The sequence below is a fragment of the Zootoca vivipara genome, chromosome 13 (assembly GCF_963506605.1).
Source record: "Zootoca vivipara chromosome 13, rZooViv1.1, whole genome shotgun sequence".
Lineage (NCBI taxonomy): Eukaryota > Metazoa > Chordata > Lepidosauria > Squamata > Lacertidae > Zootoca > Zootoca vivipara.
In genome coordinates, this window is record NC_083288.1 from 19641022 (window position 1) to 19653675 (window position 12654).

A 12654-nucleotide genomic window follows, 5' to 3' on the forward strand; every position below is an offset into this window, starting at 1 on the left:
CTCCTTCTGTAAAACAGGTGACCTACTTAAGCCAAGCTATGTACTTTATAGCCTATTTCAGAATGACATAATCTCTTTTAAAGGGATTTGGGCTTCTAGGCCTTTCCTGTTTGCCTTTCGATTCTTCCCCGAAGATTTCCTGTAATGCAGGAAGCACCGAGGTCACGGTCCGAAATTGGGGGCCTTCACAATTTGATTCCTTCTCCATAACTTTGTGGGAGCTCCCAGCTGTCCTGGTGTGAAACTAGCAGGGAGGCCAACAGACACACCTTTCTTTGGCTGCCTAACCACAGACCTTCAGGTCAACCCAAGGGTCAAAAGAATCCATGATGCAGCTAGAACTAATTTGCTCTCAAAAACGCTCTCTTGCAAATGCTGATGTCCCACTTTTTAAAGATAATTTCCTGAATCCTCAAATGTTTTTGCTGAATTGTCTTCAAGAACAACTATGTGGGTGCCATGCAGTGTGTATGGCCTTGGCACTGAAATTTGTGGGTGCCTAGCCCCTTCATGGGGAGTGTTGTGGGTGCTTGGGCACCCAGGGAGTTGGCACCTATGCTGAAAGGGCTGGAGGAGAGACAAACAGGATTGGGGCGGGGGGCTTAGTATGTGAGCACCTCCAGCTTCTGCTCAGGTCTTATTTTGTAATAACTCTTTGTCTAGTAATGAGATTTCATTTGTAAAGCCTCTTTTCTTATCTGCCTTGAACACTTCATTTAGTTGGTGATACTGAACCCCCCGTTAAGTGATGCCTTATTTCCTCGTAGTCTTTTAATAATAGCTTACTGTCTTTTGCCTTTAGCAAATCTTTTTTTGTAGCCCAGTTTATTTCTATATTTTTCTTTTTTTTACCATTACAGTGGTGGCCAAACTTGGCCCTTCAGCAGTTTTGGGACTACAATTCCCATCATCCCTGACCACTGGTTCTGTTAGCTAGTGATGATGGGAGTTGTAGTCCAGAAGCAGCTGGAGGGCCAAGTTTGGCCACCTCTGCAAGTCTATCTTATTCTCTTATTCTCCTTCTGTGAACCTCTTAGCACAGAGAGGTGTGCCCCCATGTGGCCAGAGTCCATAATTAAAGGCCCTTCATTTGCAACCCCCCATGAAAAGCAAATAAATATCTTGCACATTTTGAGCAACTTGCTCTTTATTTAAGGAGTAAAACCTATCATCCAGCAACGTAGAAAAACAACCCATTTTCACCACTATTTTGCCACACGTCAGCTCCCTTAATGAATTACATAACGGTAAAGGTAAAGGGACCCCTGACCATTAGGTCCAGTCGCGGACGACTCTGGGGTTGCGGCACTCATCTTGCTTTACTGGCCGAGGGAGCCGGCGTACAGCTTCCAGGTCACGTGGCCAGCATGACTAAGCCGCTTCTGGTGAACCAGAGCAGCCACGGAAACACCGTTTACCTTCCCGCCGGAGCGGTCCCTATTTATCTACTTGCACTTCGACGTGCTTTCGAACTGCTAGGTTGACAGGAGCTGGGACCGAGCAACGGGAGCTCACCCTGTTGCGGGGATTCGAACCACCGACCTTCTGATTGGCAAGCCCTAGGCTCTGTGGTTTAACCCACAGCACCACCCACGTCCCCAATGAATTACATAGTTTAATATAAAACAAGACACCAGAAGAAGAACAGTGCTGGATCAGGCCAGTGGCTCGTCTGGTCAAGCATCCTGTTCTCACAGTGGCGAACAGGACGCTTGTGGGAAAACACCGAGCAGGATTTGAACCTGTGGTCTCATGGTATTCAAAAGCATAGAAGCTGTGGTGAACTCTCCACACAGCTACAATTCCCAGCACCCTTTAACAAACTACAGATCCCAAGATTAGCTTCAAATGTGTGCTGGATGTGTTTTTAAGTGTCTGGTGTGGATTTGCCCTTCCCTTCTGTTAACTTCATGGCACTGTGATAGTCACATGTAATCTTGTCCTCGGGATGGCTTTGCTTACTCAGGAGTAATAAACCTGAGAGAGAGAGAGAGAGAGAGAGAGAGAGAGAGAGAGAGAGAGAGAGAGAGAATCCTTAGTTGCATCAGCCACCAGCCACAGCAATAAAATAAAATGTACTGGAGATAGAGGTAAAAACTGAACTATAGAAAATACATTTGGGGGGGCTGATATCAACAGTCAAATTATAGATCTTATTCCAATTGCCCCCGCTAAAAACCTTGCAGTTTTTGCTGTCACCTTGATCTGCTAAAAGAAAGGACACAGTAGCTAGGTTGGCAGGAGCTGGGACTCAACAATCAATCAATCAATCAATCATTTATTGCATTAGCCGTATGGCCATAGCACAAGTACAGACAGGCAACTGTCGCACAACAATAAAACTACAACAAAAACAATTAGAACATTAAATATAAAATCCAGGTAAATGCAACTGGTTGGGTGAAGGCGAAAGGAATGTGTGTTCGGTAAAAATATAACGGGAATTTACATAGGACTAGGGCCTGGCTGGTTGGCCAGGAAAGTGGCCCTGAGTTTAAGGGCCTGTAAAATATAGATAGCTACATCAAGTGAAACCAAGGGGTTACCTACAGCATTCTTACACGGCGCTTTTTCCAACATACCACCGAACCTCCGACTCTGCCCATGCAATGAGGGAATGATAGAGGACTATATACACTTTTTCTTTTACTGTTCCCTATATGACCCTGTAAGATCCAGGCTTCTCCTTTCAATCCCAACGACCATCCTACGGGACATCGATCACTTGAAGTTTTTACTGGACACAGTAGCAATGGCTGAGCGACCCCAACCCCGCATGGACAATAATAGAGGAGTAATAACCTCATTCCTCAAATCTTTATAAAGAGTGCAAGCCAGAAGCACATGAGCTACTGACTTAGGACAGAATTGACCCACCAGTACAGCCTCAAGGCAGTATACAGTATTCAGTCTTGAGAAAGTGAAAGCACGCCTGTATGTTGGAATTGTTAAATTTTGCAAACAGGGTGCCCTAGTGTCAAAATGACTAGATGGCAGGTAATCATACCGTGGACGAAATGAATAAATCTTATGTTTCTTCATTCTTTCAACCACTAATCTAATCAGACTAGTTCTGCACTTTTGCTGCTACAGGGACCGAACTCCCAACAATTCGTACCCTCTCCCCTCTCGCAACGCTTTCCAACAACTGGCATTCGGACCTCCCTGTAGTCAGTAGCCATTGGCACAGTCTTATATGCACGGATTCTGCCCAGGGGTGAGCCTTGCCCCCAAGCTATTGAAATCTCTCTTTTGCAGCACGGACGCACGCTAAATTATGAAATGATGCCCCCGGGAGGTTGCATAATAAAGAGGGCGGACGAGGGCGCAGGTCTCTATCCAGTGATCGAATTGCAAAAGCATTGCCCACCTGCAAAAGCGCAGCGCAAAAATATTAGCAGACGCTGCACGGAGTAAGCGAGCGCTTGCTCGACGTGCATAGCATTGGCCATCTCCAGCCAAGATGCTGCAAACCTCGCTTGCCTTTCTTGGCAGCTAAGGGACCCTCGGAGCCGGGCGCTCCATTAAAGCGTCTCCAATGAAAAGCAGCGCCGGATCCGCTTCGCCTCCTCTCCTTCCAGTTCTCCACTTTCTCTGGAGAGCCGCGCGCATGCGCAGTACTAACCAATGCCTCTTGCAAGCACAAAATACAGCCCCCTTTCTCTCCCCCACCCTCCTGGTTTGACGGAGCAACTCCTGGTCGTAAGAGGTCCCTAAATTTACTTAGGGCAAAAATGTCCCCCACGAGGTCCCACCGAGATTTGAACTCGGATCGCTGGATTCAAAGTCCAGAGTGCTAACCATTACACCATGGGACCTGCTGGCTCCTTAGTGGAGCAGGAGGCTTCCTCAGTTACAGCTGCCACCACCGCTGCTGCTCCCCCTCTGCTGCCCTGCAAATGGTACGAGCGGATTAGGCTGGCGGGGGGGGAGGGGGGAAGAGAGAGGAGGAAAACAAAACAAAACAAAACATACGGCGAGGTAGGTGGGTGGGTGGGAAAGTAAACATGAGCATGAGCTAAGCAGGAAATGGCTTATTTATTTATTTATTTTCCTTATGCAACGTTAGACTTGTAGAGCTTCGTTTTCACGGCATGGTCTTTGCACCGTGGCGCTACCGTAGTCCCGGCTGCAGCGTTGCACGCCCAGGGTGGGTGCAAGAGGACGTCTGGAGCCTTGCTGCAGCGCCAGCCAGCCAGGCCTGATGGTGACGCCGGAGAAGCACCTGCCTAAGATATTTGAGTGCTTGGGGGGGGGGACACACGGGTGTCAAGGGTGTCACGCGGGTGCTGCTGCTTCATTCCGTATACTGTACTAATGGCAAGCGCGGGTTGCAGATCGTGCCCTGATAGGAACAGGAAACGGCCACCCCGAGCGAAATCTCCATGCGTAACTAGGAATAAGCATCGTTTTAGGCACGGGGATCAGCTGCTGCGTAAGAACGCACCGGATCAGGCTGTTTCGCAAGGAAGAAGCAAGGAAGCAAGGAAGAAGCCGGTGCGCTTTGGAAGATATTCATTCTCTCTCTCTCTCTCTCTCTCTCTCTCTCTCTCTCTCTCTCTCTCTCTCTCTCTCTCCTGGCTGGTAGTGAGAAGGAGGGCAATAGCCAGAGAGTCGAGTATCATACTTGATTACTGCTAGAATCCAAGGCATCGGGTATGAGAGAAGCAGACTGGACTATTTAAAACGTGGATCCAACACTTTGCTGTGCTGCAGCACCACAAAAACATGGATCCGAGGCATGCATCCTCATGAATTCATATGATTTTTATATTGAAACAAGATAAAACCACCATGATACTCTAGACCACTTCTTAGTCTGTTGTTGTTGTTGTTTAGTCTGTCTGACTCTTCGTGACCCCATGGACCAGAGCACGCCAGGCATCCCTGTCTTCCACTGCCTCCCGGAGTTTCGTCAAACTCATGTTGGTCGCTTCTATAACACTGTCCAACCATCTCGTCCTCTGTCATCCCCTTCTCCTTGTGCCCTCAATCTTTCCCAACATCAGGGTCTTTTCCAGGGAGTCTTCTCTTCTCATGAGGTGGGCGGCCAAAGTATTGGAGCCTCAGCTTCAGGATCTGTCCTTCCAGTGAGCACTCAGGGCTGATTTCCTTAAGAACGGATAGGTTTGATCTTCCTGCAGTCCATGGGACTCTCAAGAGTCTCCTCCAGCACCACAATTCAAAAGCATAAATTCTTCGGGGCTCATCTTCCAGCGTCATAACTTTTATATGCCTGTTGTCTTTGTCCATGGAGTTTTCTTGACAGGCAATTACTCAAAACCTTCTGTTTCCACCGCCAAACGTATCAGGGGAGGATTTGCAACAGTTTGGCACCATTTTTGAGTGAATTGGATAACTTCAGATTTTTGGTGAAATTCTGACCAGGTGAAATTCTGGTCAGGGATTTTTTTGCAAAAAAAATTTTCCCGCAGGTTAAGTTGTCGAATCCTGATGTTCTGGGCAATGATTAAAAACCTTCTGTTTCGATTGCCAAATGTATCAGGGGAGGATTTGCAACAGTTTGGCACCATTTTTGAGTGAGTTGGATAACTTCAGATTTTTGGTGAAATTCTGACCAAATTCAGGGTGGCTTTTTTAAAATAAAAAAATGTTTTTCCGCAGATTTAGTTGTCGATGCCCGATGTTCTGGGCAATGAGTAAAATCTTCTGTTTCCAACACCAAACGTTTGAGGGGAGGATTTGCAACAGTCTGGCATCATTTTTGAGTGAATTGCATAACTTCAGATTTGTGGTGAAATTCTGACCCGCTTTTCTTTCACACCTCAGACACTGGGTACAGGCTAATACTGTACCCCAAAACCAATGCTAAGGCAATAATAAGGCAACCCTTCTTAAAACAAATAGTTCTGGGAAGATAAATAAGAAAATATGAAAGGGAAAACCAGTGAAATTTACAAAATATTAGTAGAATCAGAGGATCAACTAGATCAGCTAAAATAATTGTGGAGAAAGGAGTTAACAGTTCCAATAAATAGTCAAAGCTGGGGGAAAATAGGGGAGAAATGCACTGTGAAAATGATGTCTATAAAGATAAAAGAAAATGATTAAGACTAAATCAAATAGACCAAAAACACTCGGTGTTATATTGGAGGGGACATCAGGAAACCGGGACTTATGTGGTGGGGTTGTAAAACTTTTGAAAAAAGGTGTTTAATGAGCTAAGAGAAATAACAGGGTTAAAGCTGAATGAAAGTCCAGAAATAGCACTGATATCATTGTATGATGAGGTTAAATGTACGCAAGCTGTGAAGGACTTACCAATCATAAACTTGCTGACAGCGGCAAGAATGATCATAGCTAGGAAATGGGAAAAGCAAGGTGGATTTCAAATAGAAGAGTGGTATAAAGAAGTGTGGGATATAGCGATTAATGATAAATTAACGTGTAATATCAAAGTAAGACAGGGAATATGAAAGAGAAATGACAGAGAAAATATGGAAGATATTTGTAGAATTTGTACAGTGGTACCTTGGGTTACAAACGCTTCGGGTTACAAACGCTTCGGGTTACAAACTCTGCTAACCCGGAAGTAGTACCTCGGGTTGAGAACTTTGCCCCAGGATGAGAACGGAAATCGCGCACTGGCGGCAGTGGGAGGCCCCATTAGCGAAAGCACGCATCAGGTTAAGAATGGTTTCAGGTTAAGAACAGACCTCCGGAATGAATTAAGTTCGTAACCTGAGGTACCACCTGAGGGGTCAAACCATCTCAAGAAGTGTCAATTTTTTGGAAAGTTCAATGATTATTATAAATAATAGTCTCAGGGTCGGGGTGCACAATTTTTAATGTATTATTCTTACTTTGTTTAAAAAATAAATAAAAACACCACCAAATAGTGCTGCTGGATCCGTGTGCTGCTGCCCTCTACTGGTTATAGCTGGAACCTCTCAAAAAGACGGGAGAGGACAGTAAGCAACAAACAGAAAGTGATGGGGGGGGGAATTAAAATGTTTGCACCTCAAGCCACACAGGGAATGTCTGTGCCTAACAGGGGGTTGTTAAGGAAAGCCAGATGCCCCCTTTCTCCATATTCTAAAAGATACATTAAATGAGAGACTGCATATTTGCTTAAACCAAGATGGGCGTACCCAGCATGGGGCAGGCGGGGCAGCTCCCCCACCCCAGAAGCAGGGCAGCTGGAGAGGACAGGCAGGGACACTGCCTGCTGTGCTCCATCTCAGCCTGCTTGGCTGAAGCGAAATGGCAGCAGCGAAGCTGCCTCTGTTGAAAAAAAACCTGGACCTGGACCTGGGCTAACTTCAGCCCACACTCCTTCAAGTCACAGCGAGCACAGCACAGAAAGTGCTGCCCCACAATGCTCTGCGGCATGTGCTCGCTGTGACTTGAAAGAGTGTGGGCTGAAGTTAGCCCAGGACCAGGTCCAGGTTTCCTTCAACGGAGGCAGCTTTGCTGCTGCTTCCTCGTTTTAGCCACTGCTACCATTAAAGGAGCGGGAGAGGCAGAGTGCAAGCGCGGGGGGCTCTGTGTGCTGCCTTGCAAACGGCCCCTTTTCCTCTGGGGGGCGTGGACGTTGACCATGCCTCCTGGGGGATCCTGGCCACGTCATTGCCAGCTAGCCAATTGGGTGACTGGGGGGCGTGGCTGGTGTGCCCCCCCTAGCTTTGATCCTGGGTACGCCCATGTAAACCAATGTACCATGGCTCAGAGCACAGCCAAATCCAGGGGCATCTTGCCCATACAGGCAAGTGGATCGCCAGGTTCTGAAGGGTGCCAGGGAAGAGGCGGAGCCTGTACACGGTGCCTCCCGGCACCAGCTCGCTGCCCTTGCCCGCCTCCGCCATGCCGCGCCGAAGCACGGGCGCCAGGGAAGAGGCGGAGGCTGGGCATGGCGCTTCCCGGCATCAGCTTGCCGTCCTCGCCCGCCTCGCTGAAGCAGGGCCATGCCCGGAGCCTCTGCCTCTTCCCCGCCAGAGGAGCCACCCTCCAGCCGCTGCCCGCCTCCTCCAGCCCTGTAAAGCTGTTGGCAGCACTGTTAAAAAGTTGCCAACTCTGGGAAATTGGGGGGGGGCACCGCTGGAGGGATCTTTGCACCACAGCGCCAGATATACCTAAGACGGCCCTGGCCAAATCACACACCATAGTTTAGAGAAGCTGCACTGGGCTTCTTGGTACAGTGGAACCCCGGTTTTTGAGCGTCTTGGAAGCCGAATGATTCGGAACCCGAACCCCCAAAACCCGGAAGTGAATGCTTTCATTTTCGAACGCGCCTCAGAGGTCGAAGGGCTTCCGAGGCGCGTTTCTCCATTTTCTCAATGGAATTTGGCGGCCAGCCATTGCGCCTCAGTTGTCGAACGTTTTGGAAGTCGAACGGTCTTCCAGAACGAATTACGTTTGACAACTGAGGTTCCACTGTAACAAAATCCAGTCAGATTTGAGCAACATTGATTCACCCCGTACACTCTTTTTCATAGGGACACAATTCAATGTACAAAAATTAAAATTCGTGCCTGTCCTATTCCAGTTTTAAAAGAATGTCTGTATAGTGCTGGAACACGCTCCAAAGAAACAGAAATAAATGATTCGGGACCCTAAAGTGTGTTTTATATAATCAACTTTTTATTTCTGTTCTTTGTATATCGCATTTTTGTTTTGTTGCTATGGTCGATGGCTGACGCAAATAAAGATTCATTCATTCATTCAACAGAAATAAATGTGTGTGAGAAAGAGAGTTGTGGCCCACAACAGAGTCAAGAGGCCTCTGCAAGTAGAGTGTTGATTTTATAAGTAAACCCAAGATAAGTACTGCTTTTAGTCCTCAAGTGGTACGATGAATACCTCTTACGACAGTTTGTTTTCTTGACATATTATAATGCTGTATTGAAACTTTTAACACCACCACAGAAAGCCCCGAGTCTTACATTTTAACACTGGAGAATTGTTCTCTGGTAGGTGGTGGCAGATCTAGGGACAGCTACCGTAATCGCAATTTCACAAGAAAATTACTTCACCAGATCTTACACCAGGGTTAGCGAAGAGTTAAGCTGAGGGTGATGCGAAGTTTGCTTCTCAAAATAAGAAATAATATCTTATTTTAACATGCCTATGTAAGGTATTAGTAATGACCTGACCCTGTTTCTGCCATTCATCAAATCCTGCAAAATGCAAGATCAGGCGTCCCCCTGCTAACTTGCCAAAATATACCGTACTTTAATGTGAATAAAGCTATTAAAAATGTTCATCGTTCGTTATATCTAGCACTACTTCTGTAACCACATCTTTTCTGATTTTTATTTATTTATTTATAGCTTTGGAAGCAAAATCCTGTAATCAGATAGCTGGTTTCCTTACATTACCATAAACAAAACTGTGAATAGTTTTTCTAAGTATTATAACTCTTAATGCGGAATTTGTGGAAATAGTTATAAATTATAAGTATTTCAACAATCAACACATGAAGAGGGGTGTTAAGTAAATCTTTTGCTTTGATTTCTCAAGCTACGGTTATGAAACAGGCATGCTTGCAGTTGAACGGCACAGAGCCGAGGTCTGCTGAAGACCTAAGGATCAAAATTCATGTGACGCATTTCATAGAATCAGAGCCACATAGAATTGTAGAGTTGGAAGGGACCCCAAGGGTCATCTAGTCCAACCCCCTGCATTACAGGAATCTCGGCTAATGCATTTGGGTCGCCATACTAAAAAGGTCGGGAAGCACTCCTCTAGCCCATAATAATAAGAGGTCCAAAATTAACCCTATAATGTTTTAATTAAGAGAGAGGTTGTTTATTTTTTATTTAAAAAAATGTATGAGAAACTGCAGCCATCTCTCTGAAAGTCACAGTTCTCTGTTGCATGACTAGTTATATTTTAAGTTGGGTTGGGTTAGGTTGCACACAATAGAAGCCTTCGCAGGATCAAAGGCAGCCCACTCTCTTTTGTAACACCATTTGTTTTCTCTATGAACACATTTTGAAGGCTGAGATATCGGCTTCAACATCAGATTACCGCATGAACAAAGAACCAGGAATGGAGACAAAATAGCCCAGCAATGCACGATGCATGATGTCATAGTGATGAAATAAGTGTCGGAGCAATCTTAACTCTGGCCAGGCAGCATGGCAGAACACCATAACTCAGTGATGGGCAACCTTTTGAGCTTGGTGTGTCAAAATTCGCCAAAAAACCGAGCATAACTCAGGTGGTGTGTCACTTCGAGAAAAAAACCATAATTTCACAATATTTATAGTTTAAATAACAAAAATGTATAATTGTAATATATAACTGTATTTAATAAACAAAAAATAATTATTTAACCTAACCTAACCTAACAAAAAAACCCTTATTTATCACAGTGCCCAGAGTTGTTGAGCTCTTTTGGGGGAGCTGCTGACCAAAGTTTTGGAGGTTTTTTTGTGGGGTGCACAAGTTGCTTTGCTTTTTGGGTGGGTGCCCCAAAGCTGCTGTGATTTTTTGGGGGGGGGGGGAAGAGAACAGAAATAAATGACGAATAATACCTTCGCTGGAACGAACACGTAGCACTGACATAGTCTGCCAAAGCACCAAAATAACCAGCACAGAATGAGTTAAAAAATGAATGCTGTTACACCCAATCATAGTCTGCCAAAGCGCCAGAAAAAACAGCACAGAAAGGGTTAAAAACCAATCTCTGGCTACCAGCAACAACAAAAAAAGGATCTGGGTTTTTACAGCGGAGACAAGCTGTAGCGTGAGGAGGAGCGGGAGAACAAATGGGAGGGGGAAACAACAACAACAGTGCGAATGGGCCGTGGGGCGCGTGCCAGCAGTGAGGGCTCTGCGTGTCACATCTGACACGCGTGTCATAGGTTCGCCATCACTGCCATAACTACTACTGCATTGACTGCCCCCCTGCTCATGCAGGCTGGGACAGAAGGCGAGGGATGGGCGGGCAAACCCTTGGCTTGCACTATATTAGCCTGGAAGAGTCAGGTCAAGTGCTGTCAAGTGACAGCAAAGGGGCTCTGCAGATCCTGGGCCAGTTTAGCCACTTTCCACAATACCCGGAGTTAATGCCAGGGGAAATCCTGCCATCCGTGCTTCCGCCTGCCCTTTCAGCGGGTGGAACGGGATTCGGGTGACGCAGTGGTGCCACATTGCAATGTGTTGGCTCTCTTGACTTGCTGTCGTTGGAACTGGTGAATCAGCTCTCAGCCAATGAATAGTTTTAAACCAGAAATGTGTACACAGCCTAGATTAATAGGGGGTTGTTGGCAACCATCTGCCTCGAAAAACAATGGAGTTTCATATCCGGGAGTGAAGTGAAACTGAAGTGACCTCTCCGGGCAGTGTTTATAGAGGTCATCGGCTGCCTCGCTGATGTGGTCCAAAGGAAAGCAGAGCAATATGTTTGGCACCAACTTGGCTGCAGGAGTTGCTGGAAGGAAGCACCACCCAACCATCTTAAGGACTCCAGTAAGGCAGCAGATTTTTTCCTTGGGGTTTACTCCTGAACCATTTCTCATTAATGAATATAGCCACAAGGATCAATGGTCTCGTTAGATAGTAAAATCCATGTTAAATCATTGTTTATGGGGTTGTTTTTAAAAGTCTAGAACAGATTAATCCATTTTACATTACTTTCTATGGAAAAGCGTGCCTTGGTTTTGGAATGTTTTGGTTTGATGAGGCCCTAAACTACTGAAGGTAATGGAGCCCTTTATATGTCCAGCTGTCCTTTGTCAACAGCAAATTGTCACTGTTTTTTGTGTTGAATATATGCTATATGGTAATTTACGGACCTAATAGGTATCTCAAGCCATTTGCACATAACAAAATATGTATTTTATCAAAGTAATTGTTGAACTGAAATACAATTAAGAAGAAGTATATTAATAGTGAAATACAATGTTTTAGGGGTTGTTTTTAAAAATCTGGAAAAGATTAACCCGTTTTGCATTACTTCCTATGGGTGAGAGCGCCTTGGTTTTGGAACGCTTTGGTTTTGGAACGGACCTCCGGAACGGATTAAGTTTGAGAACCAAGGTACCACAAGGTATATGGCAACCAACTCAGGCGACTTTTTTTGGGGGGGTAACATCTTTATTGAAAGTTCAAAAAGTACGTAACTATATGTACACCAAATATGGTGAGATGCAAACAAAAAAGAGAGAGAAAGAGAACCCGTGCAGAAGGGAAAACAAAGGGATCAAAAACTGTATATTTTACAAGGTTGTTATTGTACCTCACCAGATTTTAACCTATTACAGTGATGCCTCGCAAGACAAATTTAATTCGTTCCGCGAGTCAATTCGTTTTGCTAAAAATTCATCTTGCGAATCGCAGTTTCCCATAGGAATGCATTGAAATTTCTTTTTTGGCCCATAGGAACGCATTAATTAAATTTCAATGCATTCCTATGGGAAACCGCGATTCGCAAGATGAATTTTTCACAAAACGAATTCATCTTGCGAGTCACCATCAGATCGCAAGATCCATTTCTCTTTACTTAACCTGAAGCGTACTTAACCTGAAGCAAACTTTCCCATTGAAAGTAATGGAAAGTGGATTAATCTGTTCCAGACGGGTCCGCAGAGTACTCAACCTGAAGCGTACTTAACCCGAGTGTGAGGGACAAGAGATACCGGCAGGTCCCTCCCATTCTGCACACCAGCTCATCGCCCAGTGCCAGTA

The 12654-nt window shown here is 45.6% G+C and overlaps 1 non-coding gene across 1 annotated transcript; it reads right to left on the reverse strand.

Moving 5' to 3' along the window:
• Window positions 1-3746: 3746 nt before the first annotated feature.
• Window positions 3747-3818, reverse strand: TRNAQ-UUG (transfer RNA glutamine (anticodon UUG)). Its single transcript has one exon. It is a non-coding gene; the product is annotated as a tRNA-Gln (tRNA).
• Window positions 3819-12654: the final 8836 nt, after the last annotated feature.